General features: G+C 42.0%; 1 protein-coding gene across 2 annotated transcripts in view; it reads right to left on the bottom strand.

Moving 5' to 3' along the window:
• Nucleotides 1-11,920, bottom strand: part of LOC111870910 — a 251,703-nt gene extending 239,783 nt beyond the window's left edge. For both annotated transcript variants that reach the window (XM_023863538.2, XM_023863539.2), the window contains exon 1: nucleotides 10,663-11,920. The gene's annotated coding sequence lies outside the window, so the exon portion shown is untranslated. The remainder of the gene's footprint in view (nucleotides 1-10,662) is intronic.
• Nucleotides 11,921-15,936: the final 4,016 nt, after the last annotated feature.

Below are 15,936 nucleotides of genomic sequence, written 5' to 3' on the forward strand. Positions count from 1 at the left end.
ATATATATATAAAACACGTAAGGTAAAGTTGTCCCTGTGCTCAACGAATTTAAACACTACGCCACGAAGGTGTATGGGGGAGTGGATGTACAGATCCACATTTTCTTCACCTCGGCACTAGTTAGAGGTGAGTGATCTGCTTCACGCCCCGACCGCATTACCCCCGGTACCCATTTCATAGGAGGTTGGGTTGACCCCAGAGCCGGTCTGGATGATTGGAGAAAATTGCTGACCCTACCGGGACTCGAACTCGGACTCCTTGGTCGTCCAGCCCGTAGCCAGTCACTATAACGACTACGCTACCCTGGGTCAATATATATATTCCAAATTTATTCCCTTCGATTCTACATCCCNAAAATATATTTGACGTTAATTTCTTAAATAAACAAATTTATTATCGTAAAGTCAGTTATAATATTAAAACAATTCGAAGGATCATAAGTCACATCTACTGTTTATGACTGCCACAGTGATATCCTCAGATTCCGTACAGGCTAATCCTGATCCCAAAGAACTGCACACTGAGTTAGCAGGTCAACCTGGAAACATAATTTTGCTCTGACTGTTCTGTGTTACTCATCTCTTCATGTCAATATCTGCATACACACTCAAATACAGTTAAACAAGGGAGTTCCATTTATTCTTGTGTAGCCTCGCATATAGCTAAGTGCATTATGTTTGGAAATAACCAGATGCTGGTATGTTTCATCAAATAGCTAACGTATAATTGGTCCGTATTCCTGCAAATGAGAATTTTTCGTTTTTGGTCAGAGTATAATCAGTGGTTCCCAACATTCTAATTAACAGTCCGCTAAAATAGCCTTGCGTTCCCCGATGACAGGTACATCATTTATCTTGCATTGCAGAGTACAGACAGTAGCCTGAATCAGTGTTCCACAGAACCCCTGGAACCTCCGGGTTCCGTATGAAAATTCCATTACAATATAAAGAAATTATAACTTAATACATTGGCGTATACAACCGTTGCTAGGCAAAAGATCTCCAAACAAACGAGTACAGCCGTTACTATGGAATATGCGAAAAAACAAATGGGCATTTCTGAGCAACGGCTCGGCGAATATTTTCCCGCGGAAACGAACACGCACGCAACAGTTGAAGAACAGTGTTTTCCATGTGGCGCGCGCAGCGGAGTAATAAAGAAGAGAACTGGGACAACCAATCCAGTTGAGCTCCGCAAGGGAGGATGAGAAGTGATGGCGCTATAGTTGAGTTGACAGTTAATAAGAGTTCTGCACGGATGACTGTGGCAACAGAACCTGAGCGCGAGAAGCTGAAGAATCTCTACTGTCAGAAGCCGTTGCCCGGAAACGTCTAGTGAAGACTGAGAAGATTTAGCGTATGCTAGTGATTTGTAAATCGTGGAGATCAGCAATAGCGTTATAATTATTTGTAGTTGCAAGTCATGTGTATAAGTGGTCAATAAATTCTTTCACCAATCCAAACTCCGTCCCTAAATACGTTACAATATTATTACTACAAACTTCATCTAAAATAAGTTTATTGTATAATTTATTTACATTATAAATTTCATTTTCAAAAGAAGGGATTAATAAACTAAAGTGTTTTTAGTCAGGAAAAAGTTTTAACAAGAAGTGCAGTACTTCTCTGTATTACAAGTCTACAACCTCATATTGAAATCGAACTCTTCGATCAATTAGTTGTACTTTATACGTGTATGTACAGTCTATCCTATTACGCAGTTCGAAAGTGGTGCTCTTTCTCCTAAATTCTCGCTCTGCTGTTTTCTCCTAATAACTTCGCACCGTCAACACATGAGAGGAACCTCATTTCAGAAGAAAACATCAATTCCCTTATTAACACTTTTTCTTATCACCCACATTTCACGTTCTTCATCCAACTGAATGAGCTATTATTGTTAAGACGTTTTATGTGCGTATATTAAGAGTTCTCCCTTTAATGTTCTTTTCATGACACCACATACAGAGTTAACGAAAGTTACTCCGACAAATTATTAAGTTCTACAATGTTCTTGCAAGATGCCTGCTTGTTTACACGTGCAGTGACAAATGTTTGCAGCTTGTACCTTATTTAATGATGTCGGGAGCTCATTTTATTAGGAAACCCGGAAAGAAAGAGAACAGTAGAGAACCTAGACTTAGTTAAATAATAATATTAAAATGGGTCTCAAAGTAATGGAATGGATTCTTCTGGCTTAGGGCTCTTCTGAACACGATAATGGACATTCGGATTCCATTAAACACTGGTAATTACTTGAGTAGCTGTGCAACTGAACTGAAGAAGAACTGAATTTAGTTGGCTTCTTCGTTGGTTTATCGGTTGTCTAGTTACTTTGTTGTTGGTTAGTTAGTAAGCTGGTTAATTGGACCGTGCCATAGCTCAAGCGGTTAGTCGCTGGCTTCCCATCGCGGCGGCCCGGGTTCGATCCCTGGTCTGGTCAAGTGGGATTTGTGGTGGACTAAGTGGCGCTGGGGTAGGTTTTCTCCGAGTACTTCGGTTTCCCCTGCCAATCTTCATTCCACAAATTGCTCCACAATCACCCTCACCTATCATCTGGGGCTGGTACAATAGGTCAGAAGTGGCCGCAGTACAAGGGACTTAGTCCCACCCCACTAGCAATAAAAAAACTGGTTAATTGTTCGTATGGTGACATGACATGGGTATATATATCGGACGGGTTTCTACACTGTCTCCTTTAATAAAATGGTAGTCAAGATTTTGAGAGTCGGCAGTGGGAGCTTGCGAATTAGTGCGGAACCCGAGTCACTGCTGAGCCCTGTATACATCTTACATTCGCAAGGTTCAGACTTCACCAGAAACAACGAGTGCGGAAAATTCAACAGTGGGACTAAACCTCCAGATGCAGGGGTCCCGAGAAGTACAGAAGTTTGGCTTTTTCATCACCACCTCGGTAAATTATGGCTTACCCTTTCTATTCTGGTTGGAGGAAAGATGGTTTGTATGACATTCAGCATACAAACTCCGTGATTTTAGTCCGCAAGCGAACTATACCTACCGAGCGACCGCCGCTTGTCGGCGAAGTTAGTGCCAACTTTACCGGATAGAGGGTGTCACGTGGTCAGCGTAAAGAATCCCCATGGCCGTTAATCTCAGTTTTCTAGACCGGAACTGCTATTACCGTGAAATAGCTCCTCAATTTTCCTCATGAGGCTGAGTGGACCCCGTTCCAGACCCACTACTTCTCAGAAAATCTGGTAGCGCCGGGAATCGAACTCAGACGTCTGGATCTGTAGCCAAGAACTCTGACCACTAGACCACAGAGGCGGTAATGGCATTCAACAATGCAATATCAAATGCACCGGTTCCTTTAAAGTTTAATTATATTAAAGGAAGAAAACTTTCGATAATCTTCCAAGTATAAGGATGGATGTGATCTATTTTAAGGTACTATCCTAGCATTCTTGTAGACGAATTGAGCAAACCGTGGATAAACCTCAGGCAAGATATTTTCGATGTCGAAACCGGACACCCCCAAACGCAATTCTGAACTTTTAACGTTTAAGCAAATTTGGTCGGTCATATCTCGGAAAATAAATGAAACGTATGAGCTTGTGCGTGCTCTGTGTGTGTTTGCGTGATTGCAGTTGTGCGCGTGTGGGTGCATATGAGCTCCCCCCACCACCACCACCACCACCACCACCATTTGAATCATTAAATCGATTTTCGTGAAACTCCTGAGAAGCATCGAGCCATGCAAACTTGTATCGTAGGCATATCCATTCAAACTCCACCTGCAAAATCTTTTAACTATTGGACAAGGAAATTTCTGAAGTGGAAAAGAAAACTAGGAACATGTATTCGAGTATACATAAAACGTCTATATTAAAGCAAGTGTCACGTGACTTCGAACAAAGCCAAGAGTAACCTTGAATGCGCAGAAGAAAAATTTCAGACGAGGGGGTGGGTTCGAGGGTGTGAGAAGTGACAGGCGGCCAGTTGTAGAACACCTCCCATAACGAGTAATTCGCATAAGGAGCAAAACAAATTGTAAAAAAAAAATGACTCGCTTAACGAGCGACGTTTCGCATAACGAGTGGCGAGAGGGGAAGTCCCGGATTGTGCGCCTGCTACATCAGTTTGTGTTTAGCACTCGTTCCGCTAGCATCTTAGGGTCGCTTGTGATCACACATTTTTCCAAACTTGTGTTCAGACATATTATTTGTGATTTTTTTTTTTGCAAAGTTTAATAACCCTTGCAAAAATGTCCCTGAAGAAAAAGCCGCAAAAAGACAGCCATAAGAGAATAAAAATAACCGTAGAAATGAAACGTAAAATCATTGAAAAGCGAGAACGAGGTGTGAGCGTGGCTGATCTAGCACGCACATACAGTCGGTCTACATCAACGATTTGCACGATTTGGAGTTGCATTGTGTTTCACAGCAAGAAGTTGTGGAGGAGAGTTTGTCAGAGGAGGAGGAGGAGGAGGTAACAGCAAAGCAACAATCTTCTGGCGCAATAAGAGAAATGCTGAGAGCATGGGAAACTGTTGCATCGTACATTGAGAAGCATCACCTTAATAAGGCAGTGGCTATGCGCGCTACAATTTTAATTAATGATAATGCTGTGTCGCATTTTCACCAAATTTTGAAGCGTCGACAAAAACAAATGTCTCTAGACAGCTTTCTAGTAAAAAGAATTAGATATGTATCATAAATAATAAACTAATTATTTCGATTTTTTTTTTTCTGCAAATCGAATTCGCATTCCAGGTTGGTTCATTCCGCATAGAAGAAAAGATGAAGATGATTCACGCTCCTAAACAATGTATATATAATTTTCTTTGAATAAACGTTATACATAAAATTTTCTGAGTATTTTTTTCGGCATGGAACGCATTATCGTATTTTACATTAATTTATATGGGAAAAATTGTTTCGCTTAACGAGTGTTTCGCATTACGAGTAGATTCTGGAACGGGTTATGCTCGTTAAGCGAGGTTCCACTGTATTTCCAAATGACTCATAGACTATCAGTTCTACCTGTTGACTCGCGCGCCGGCTACCAACATATCGATCAGGGGCCGGATGCATCACGTCACACAGACGGATAAGGAGACTCGTCTCACAGGACTGCTCGACTTCCAGCTTCATTAAGAGTTTACAAATAGCTTGGAGCGCATTATGGCAGATTTGTAACTATATCAGTGACAGATACAAACCACCATGTCATAGCCAGACCGTCTAACGACCTCATAGCCTTATACACAGACAGAAAATTCATGGGGATATACTAACCCGATGAGACGACGTGGTACCAGGTCCTGGGCGGTGGTCATTAGTCTGGGTGTATGTGAATAGGATTTGTTAATTCTAATTTAAGTAATCGCCTTGTGAATTAGTGTGGACCACGAACTATCTGATTAATTGCAAGATGGGTAATTAGGGAATCTCCATACAGGGTGTCCCAGGAGGAAAGTTCAATATTTTTGGAGGTCATAGTATCAGTCAACCTAAGCAAAGAATACCATATATGTATATGTGTCCTATTCCGAACAGTTTCCGAGATAGAGCTGTTACACGGTACAGTAGACTGTACACTGTACAGGCGAGCAATACGCGATGCCCCCACACGAGTTGCACCGAGATAGAGCTATTTCACTGTACTGTACACTGTACAGGCGAGCAATACGCGATGCCCCCACACGAGTTGCACCGAGATAGAGCTATTTCACTGTACTGTACACTGTACAGGCGAGCAATACGCGATGCCCCCACACGAGTTGCACCGAGATAGAGCTATTTCACTGTACTGTACACTGTACAGGCGAGCAATACGCGATGCCCCCACACGAGTTGCACCGAGATAGAGCTATTTCACTGTACTGTACACTGTACAGGCGAGCAATACGCGATGCCCCCACACGAGTTGCACCGAGATAGAGCTATTTCACTGTACTGTACACTGTACAGGCGAGCAATACGCGATGCCCCCACACGAGTTGCACCGAGATAGAGCTATTTCACTGTACTGTACACTGTACAGGCGAGCAATACGCGATGCCCCCACACGAGTTGCACCGAGATAGAGCTATTTCACTGTACTGTACACTGTACAGACGCGCAACACGCCATGTCCTCACACGAGTTGCACCGAGATAGAGCTGTTTCATTGCACCGTACACTGTGCAGACGAGCAACACGCATTGTTCTCACACGAGTTGCACCGAGATATAGCTGTTTCACTGCACAGTACACTGTACACTGTACAGACGAGCAACACGCCATGTCCTCACACGAGTTGCACCGAGATAGAGCTATTTCACTGTACAGTACACTGTACACTGTACAGACGAGCAACACGCCATGTCCTCACTCGAGTTGTACCGAGATACGCAAGTTGCGAAGTGCATTGATGTTGATAGTGGAATTTTCGAAAATTTATTATACTAGGTAAACTGTACCAACTTTGTCACTTGAACAATAAATGCCGGTATTAGAAACAGTACACAATATCTCTTTCTTATCAACAGTTTTGGAACTGTACAGTGAAACAGCTCTATCCCGGAAACCGTTCAGAACAGGACACATGTACATATACACTTAAAATGGCCGATATTATGACCTCCAAAGTATTGACCTTTCCTCCTGGAACACATTGTATGTCATTTAGCCAAGTAGATATTTACCGACGTTCCAGAGGAACCCGCTGCCTCATCTTCAGAGTGGAAAAATGGGCCCAAATCATGAATGTGGGATATGGTAAGGAAGCATGGGGACAGAGAGAGCGAGTAAACTGACCGGTACCCTGAAATAATTAATAGGTATTAAGGGGAAAAGTGAAATAATATGTTATACCCTGAATCTCAAGGCAGTATTCTTCTCCGAAACTCCGGTAAATATCCACCAAACTACAAAGGTGTCACGCTACAGAAGGTTAACCCTCACTAAAATTTTCAAAAATTGAGAAGAAGAGACAGATATGTTACCCTCTACGTCGACATGTTTGGTGATTAGAAATAAAAGCAGTAAGTGATATAGACAAGTATTGGTACGGATGTGGGAGCTAGATCAACTGAAGAGGCTTCTGATATTCATTCATGAGTAATCTGTCAGACGACAGGTCCACAGTCCCCTCCAAAACAGTTCCTCCATTTAATGCGATCTAGAGCTTTCTCCTTCAAATGAGAATATCCTCTTCTGTCCCCAAGGTCATCCAGCATTTTCTTACGTCTTCTTCCTCGTCTTCTGGTCACTTCTATCCGCCCCTCTATCTTTCCTTCAATAACTTCTTTTAGAAGGCAGTTACTGCGTAAGATATGACCAATCCAATTAGCCTTCCGTTTTCTTATTTCGTGTAGGATATTCCTCTGCTCACTGACTCTAATTAACACTTCTTCATTTCTCACATAATCGGTCCAACTCATCTTCTCCATCGTTCTCCATCACCACATTTCGAAGCTTTCCAGTTGTTTCTGATCTACTGCCCTAAGTGTCCAAGTTTCAGCCCCATACAAAGCGATGCTCCAAACGTAGCATTTCACTAGTTTCTTTCTCAAATTTAAGTCCAATTTGCTGGTAAAAAGATTCTTCTTCTTGCTAAATGCAGCTTTTGCCATGGCAATCCTCGATTTAATTTCACAAGTACAACTTCCATATAAAAAAACAACTGCTTTCATTTCTAATCATCAATTAGAAATATAATCACCGAATATCAGAAATTAAAGCAATATAATATGTACGTGTACATTTGCTTAGTATAGATGCTAGAGGCTCCTTCAAGTGAACAACACTCCTACTTTACGAACAAGATCCTCTACTCGTATCTGCTTCACGTCCTCCGGCCGGATTACTGCTGCACGCTTGAACATAAGAGGCCGACTTTCAGCGTCTCAGAAGAAGACTTAGAGACTCTGTCTGATCTTTATTGCTTTCTTCTCCCCTTTTTATCTTCTTGTATTCTTCTCTGTGCCCCGGCCACCGCATGAGGAGACTTCCCTCTGCGAGATGTCCCGTCTCCCCGTTCCAAGCAACAAGCAACTCTTCTATGTGGTCTGATTGCTTAGCGATGTTATTTATTTGCTTTAAAAAACACTTTAGAAGTATTTGCGTTACATAAAGGGAAAATATATGAAAATGTGTGGGGCTGAGTTTTTGCCTACACTGAGAGAGAGAATGCAAGCATGTAGCTACGCTGAGAGAGAGAGAGAGAGAATGGAAGCATGTAGCTACGCTGAGAGAGAGAGAGATAGAATGAAAGCATGTAGCTACGCTGAGAGAGAGAGAATGAAAGCATGTAGCTACGCTGAGAGAGAGAGAATAAAAACATGTAGCTATACAAAGGGAACAATGAAAGCATGTAGCTACACTGAAATAGACAATGAACACATATAGCTATACTGAACGATACAATTAACGCATATAGCTATACTGTGGACAACTAGTAACCAGCACAAAATTTAATCACTTATGTCTGTACAAGGTTGAATTCGCTTGATGGCAAAAGCATGGTGAATGCTCAACAAGATATTAGGTTTGGAATCGAACTAGTGTCCCCCAACTTTAAATATTAAAATCTGTGGTGGCGGACGTGCGCATTTCTGGGCATTTTCCTGAAGAAACTAAGCAAAATTGCGAAAATGTGAACAAGAGTAGTAAGTGAGCGGGCCAAGATTCGAACTGGGTCTCACGAACACAACACTAGGAAGCGCCCACTCAGTGAACTGAACTTTGTTGCAAACAAAGCAATAAAATACATTTTTAGCGATTCGCATGTTTCTTCTTCCATTAATTACACAAAACTTGGCTTACTCCGCTTTCGACAAAAGTAATGATGTAGAAACCTTCGACAGTTGATACATCATCATTACACGACTGAAATGTTCTCAACTAAATCATGGTCCAATAACACTAGACCTATTTGTATTTACAAGATGACAGATTTTCGAGAACAAACTCTTATAGTTATCAAGTGAACAGACCACATCAGACACGGATGCATGATCACAGAGCAGCTGTGTCTCGGAGAGCAGCAGTCTGTGGCGAGTAACGCATCAAACCACGGAGGAATGGCTTAAAACTTCATATATATTCTTAACTTCTGCATTACGTAGATATGTGTAGCCAAATTGAAGCTTCCTCCCCTTTACTCCCGGGGGAAACAGCCACCGACATTAATTGTATAGGAGACTATGCAGCTCCCAGAAGCAGCCTGGACAAGAAAACAAATATCTGGTAACTGGAGGGAGGGGAATCCCCGTATTCCAGCCTGTAACCAATCAATTTAACGACCAACTAATTTAGCCTCCACGGGCTCTGGAATCCCGCCGTTTCAGAAAACACTGAACTGTAGAAGCTTAATGGATTAACATATTCGCAGTACTTACTTACTTACTTACTTACTTATGGAGCTTTTCGATCCCGGTTCAGGTCAAGTGGGATTTGTGGTGGACAAACGGGGGCTGGAGCAAGTTTCTCAGAGTACTTCGGTTTCCCCTGCCAATCTTCATTCCACCAACTGCTCCACAATCACCCTTACCTATCATCTGGGGCTGGTACAATAGGCCAGAAGTAGCCGCAGTACAAGGGACTTAGTCCCACCCCACTAGCAATAAAAAAATTACTTATGGAGCTGAGCCCTTCTTGAGAAGCCGCCAATTGTGAAGCTACTCAAGAACTTCCCAGCCTTTTATGGAACCCGAAGGTTCATTACCGTATTCACAAGAGCCCTCCACTGGTCCCTATCCTGAGCCAAATCAATTCAGTCCATACCATCCCATCCTATCTCTCTAACATCCATTTTAATATTGCCCGCCCACCTGCGTCTTGGTCTTCCCAGTGGCTTCTGGCTTTCCCACCAATATCCTATATCCATTCCTCTCCTCCCCCATTCGTGCTACATGCCCTGTCCATCTCATTCTCGTTCTAATTATACTTGGAGAAGAGTACAGGTTATGAAGCTCCTCATTATGTAGTTTTCTCTAACCTCCTGTCACTTCATCCCTCTTCGGTCCAAATATTCTCCTCAGCACCCTGTTCTCAAACACCCTCAGTCTATGTTCCTCCCTTAATGACAGAGACCAAGTTTCACACCAATACAAAACCACAGGCAAAATTATAATTTTGTATATTCTAATTGTTATGTTTTTGTACAGCAGACGAGAAGACAAAAGGTTCTGAATGCTAGCAGGCTGTATTCACGATACACAGAAACAAAAGACTGCTCTCTCGTTCATGGACTACTATGTTACTTGCGTACATGCAAGGTGTTGGCGCTAGGAAATTCGTTATGGTAAACCGACATCACCTGACTTCAGGGCTTTAATTCGCCATTACATTACTTTATATATATATAAGGTTTCATACATACGTATTATTTTTTATTGGTAGTGGGGTGGGACTAAGTCCCTTACACTGCGCCCACTTCTGGCCTATTGTACCAGCCCCAGATGATAGGCGAGGGTGATTGTGGAGCAATTGATGGAATGAAAATTGGCAGGGGAAACCGAAGTACTCCGAGAAAAACCTGCCCCAACGCCAATTTATCCACCACAAATCCCACTTGACCAGATGCGGGATCGAACCCGGGCCGCCACGGTGGAAAACCAGCGACTAACCGCTTGAGCTATGTATCTGTCGTGATGTAAACTTGTTCCCAAAAATTATTAACTTTCATGCATACATAGAACAGGAATATAAAACTCACCTCATTTCAGTTGTAAACTCGAGGTTACTGGCGAAAGGAAGGAATATTTGTACTGACAGGCAAAAGATGAAGGCAGCTATAATCCAGGAGCTTCACACGCACGCACGCACACACACACGCTTACTCTTTCTTCCTTCAACAGCTACTGGTCTACTCAGGCAGGTACTTGAAAGTCTTGTCTCGCATTAGCACAAGATTGAAATTGTCTGTAGAAGTTGTTTTAAGTTTAAACAACAATAAGTGTGTGAAAAATGTGTCAATACATATATGTTCAAAGGTCCTAATAGGCTAATAACCTTTTATTCACGTGTTACTTCACTGTTCCACTGATGTCATGAGCTATTCCCGCTCTTACGTTCTGTTACATCAGCTAATTTTGTTCATTCGTTTCATAAAACCCCTTCCTAATTACGCCTACAAATAAATATTTTTAAGAGATTAGTAAGATTATCTTCACTTCTCTCGTGTCTATAAATAAACGCGCATGAAACATAAAATCACTCTTTCCAAACGCACGATATTCTTTTGTTTAAATTTCAATGTAAGTCTCGCGTCATACGTTCGCTTTTCAAACTGTTGCTTTATCAACAATGCAACAGGCTTCTGTTTTGACTCACAGACTTGCAGTAAGTGACGTCATTTGATCGATGCCTTTGTCACACAAATCATTGACATATACATGTGTTACAATTCATAGTATTAATTGTAGTATCAAACTGTACACAATTCAGTGTGGTGTTACAATGAAACACACGTCAACATGCCATAGATATAAGATGGAAAGTTCGCAGGTATCAACACGTAATGGTTTTGTTCTTAAAACAATTTCGTCCAGAAATGTCACAGGATATTCTGAAATGGATTTCATCTAACGACTGTATGGTATATAAAACTTTTTTTTCATATTTTTTTTTATAAATTTCGTGAATATTTATAAATTTGTGTTATAATACAAACATCGATTTCTTACCTTCAAACTAATATTAAAATCGTTAAACACGTTTTACGTTAAATTTTCAACATCAAAAGCAACTGGTATTTTATAGTGATCTAAGTAAACAGCATTAAAATTCACTACTTTAAAAAAAATTGTCACTACAGTTCATTGCAGTTATTAATAATGTTCTTAATTACATTTGCGCAGTGTACTGCAAATAATCGAAGCCTAAACGTACTTATATGAATCCATTTCTCATGTGATTATCTGTTATATAACACGAAAGCGGATGTCCATTGCTTGCCCCATTCTGCCTGCTCAAAACGCTACCAACTGACTGCTGCTGACGCGCTACACCAACGCCACCTGGAGAGAAACCAACTACCCCCACCCGAATGTCTCTTTCTGTCTCGATATAACACGCAATATACGCATGCTCCATAAAACAATGTTGCCCGTCGCGAGCGTAGAATGGAAACAAAATATTATGCAAATATGAATTCAGAACTAATTATATTACAACACAGATTGCCTACAAAGAAAATTGTGACGCGTTGGTTAAGTACTCTTACCAACTCGCAACTCTCTGATCTCTAAAAGGTAAAAGGTAAATTTGTCCCTGTGCTTAACTAATCAAGCACTATGTCATGAAGGCGTATGGGGAAGTGGATGTATAGGTGCACATTTTCTTGACTAAGACACTATTTGGAGGTGAGTGGTCAGCTTCACGCCCCTGCCACTTTAACCCCGGGGAAACAGCCCACAGTACCCATTGTATAGGAGGCTGGTTGGGCCCCTGAGCCGAACTGGACTACCTGAAGTAAATTCTTGACCCTACCGGGCCTCAGTAGTCTGTCCCGTAGCCAGTCGCTACATACATCCATGCCTTGAGTGAGATTCGAACCCACGATGCCAACGTTCGAGCGAGCGAATACGGTTCATGCCTTAGACCGCACGGCCACTGTGATCGGCATCACTACTACTACTACTACTACTACTACTACTACTACTACTACTCTGTAAAACGAAGCTCACTTTTTGAACAGTTCACTTTTCACTAGTGAGTCGTGATATCTGAGCGAGTGAAGTGGCTGTCTCCAGACTGAACACCCAACTTCCAGTTCACAGGAATGGCACAATTTATCTCTTTTCCGCGGCGTGTATACCAACCCCTGGGGCCACTCAACCCCCTACACATCAGGACTCTTTTCCCAAGGAAAAACTAACCCGGAGCATAAATATAACCAATCAACTCCCTCTAGTGACGAGCTTAGTATACGTCAAACTACTTCGCCTCCGCCGTCCCTATACGCCATGCTCATTGACAAAATTTCTTTTTGCTTTATTGAAAAAATTAACTACCTTATTTTGATAGGAGAGTAAGGCGTGGAGGGGATAAAAATGCATACAAGTTTTTTCGGAAAACCTGAAGCACCTATTCGTAGACAAAGAGATAATATTAAAACGGATCTTAAAGACATTGTTTGGGTGAGTATGAAATGGCTCGGGGTACTGACCACTGGAGGGATCTAGTGATAAGGATAATGAAGGAAGTTTACTATACAGACTGCACGGCGTCACGTCCCGGAAGATAGAACCTTCAGTCACTGATGTGAGACTCCCGTATCTCGAGTTGCAGAAAATGCTTGAATACTGTGACTAGCTTGTGGAACTAACAGCTTCCCAAGGAAGGCTTTGCTCTGTTTATTTATTTTATTTATTTAAATTGAATTCTAAATTGAACAAGACCGCAGCTGCTAAACGCCATTTTGATGCCGCAAACTGTCCTCAGCCTGATTTTCTTAAATCTAATTTAACTAATGGGATTTACATATACCCAACTTCATGCAGATGAGCCCTTCTTGTGAATCCGCCAGTTGTGCAGCTACTCAAGAACTTACTAGTATTTTATATAATCCAAATATTCGTTACCGTGTTCACTGATCCCTATTCTCAGCCGTATAAATCCAGTACATACCACTAGATCCTGTCTGTCTAAGATCCATTTTAATATTATCCACACACCTACGTCTTGATCATCCTAGTTGTCTCTTACCTTCTAGCATTCCCACCAAAATCCTCTACGTATTCCTCTTCTCCCCATTAATTTATATAATTTATTGCATTTTTTGGCATATTTTCCCACTGACTTTTAATTTCAAATTAACATTTCCTTATGTCCATATGGTAACATTGGTTAATATTGTTTCCTTTCATTTACAGAACCTACGCTAATTTCCAGGGCACGCGGTAGCGTAGTTAGTTGAAGCAATATACTACAAGCCGGAAGGTAGCGGGTTCGATTCCTGGTGAGATCATTGGATTTTTAAATTTACCCAATCCTTCCAGCCGCACTACGGCACCGGGGTCGACTCAGCCTCTAACAGAAATAAGTACCAGGAGTTTTTCCTGGAGGTAAAGCGCGGCCGGCGCGTAAGACTGACCTCACCACCACCTGTGAGCCGATTGTCTAGAAAATATGGGAGCTTCGACGTCTCACAACCTTATGGGCCTCCACGGCCTGTTACAGGGATAGCTTTATTTTACGCAAATTTCCCATTAATATCCAAACACTTCTCAGTATAACCAGACCACACTGCACTTCCTTGCCTCAGGGCACTTTAGTAATGTAGCAACGTGGCATGTAGGGACATCCTAACTTTCCTTACCACTCCTCCTCTTCCTCTTCTTTCCCTATTCCCTAATTCCTCCGTGTTCTTTCCTTCCTCCAGAACTCACATGTCCTGCTCCATGTCGTCAGAGTGGTTAGTTTGTTTGTTGGTAACTGGCTTGTTAGTTACTCGTTAGGTAGACACAAATATTATATATCTGGATATTATATATCGCCCTGCTTTTATCTAAAACACCAATTAGATTATATTTCAAAATACGTTTCGGAGACAGGATTATGTCTCGTCTTCAGGTAAAATCCTACTCAGTTGGGCCCAATCGATAGAAACACAATATTTATATTAATGTAACATGGTCAGAGATTTTAGATCTTATTTAGGTAGGTAGATACTTGGGTAGTTCGTTAGTAGGTTGGTAGTTTTGTCGGTCAGGCGGTCAGTTGATTGGTTGATTAACTTCCATACTCTATGATCACCAAGTGCCGGGTCAAAGAGATGAAGCACCCCGCCCCACCAACTGATTTACCTAGGTTGTGATAATGTGCTGCCTGCCCAGTGCTATCTCACACAATGGGAAACTTAGTGGACAAGTATAGAGAAATACTGGGATCATGGTAAACAGGGAAAGAAACTAACGAACTCGAAGAAAACTGCGTTCCAGCGCAACATCAATCAGCAAACAAACCACATCAAGTCATTCAGAATCGAACCCGGGACTCCTCAGTGAAGAGTCAGCATCTAACCGCTTGAGAGTAATTCAATGACACATTCTGGGAAAAAAGACAGGAATTAATTTTTTTATTGATGTTCTTATATATTTAAAGCCGTACTCTCATTTGCATCAGGTACGCCCTTCAGGCCCACTCTGCATTCATCTGCATGTACACACACGCAGCCCCCTGCCACAAGTGCCTATTTCACACTGACAAAAGCGCGGTTCAAGAGCAGACTCTTATCATATTGATCAGCCTCTAGGACTTCAGAGTGCAGTAATTCTTTCGCCGAGCAATGTAACAAGGCAGTATCGCGGCACTCATGTCGAAACAGCGCCTGATATAGCCTCGTCCTCAGCCTCTGTCCCATATCTCTTTCGCCAAACGAGGTGGCTGGGCTGTAACGTGTCTGGTTTGCTTTCTGCTATAACTGAGTTCGAATACCGGACACACACCGCCTTCAATGATTCAAGAATAATACCATAAAATAGGTCACGACCGCTTCTTTTCATTATTATCAGCCAACCATCCAACGCTATTTAATGTTAAATTACTTACTTAATCCATTCCTCTTATACCTTTTGGTGTCGAGGTTGTTTTTTCATTTTGATCATTTTCCAGACCGTAGGACACCTTGGACGGGTGATCAGCCCGTCGCAAGGCCTCTACCTAAACACAGGGCAACACAAACACAGAATAAACACATACACCTAACATCCATGCCTTGTGTGGGATTCGAAAATACGATCCCCGGCTTCCGAGTGAGCGAAGACAGTACAATACTAGTTACTTATAAGAAAAACTATCCCTGTAACAGGCCGTGGGGGGCCATGGGGTTGTGAGACGTCGAGGTTTTTTTATTGCTAGTGCGGTGGGACTAAGTCCATTGTACTGCGGCCACTTCTGGCCTATTGTACCAGCCCCAGATGATAGGTGAGGGTGATTGTGGAACAATTGGTGGAGTGAAGATTGGCAGGGGAAACCGAAGTACTCA

The sequence above is a fragment of the Cryptotermes secundus genome, unplaced genomic scaffold (genome assembly GCF_002891405.2).
Source record: "Cryptotermes secundus unplaced genomic scaffold, Csec_1.0 scaffold896, whole genome shotgun sequence".
In the NCBI taxonomy this organism is placed as follows: domain Eukaryota; kingdom Metazoa; phylum Arthropoda; class Insecta; order Blattodea; family Kalotermitidae; genus Cryptotermes; species Cryptotermes secundus.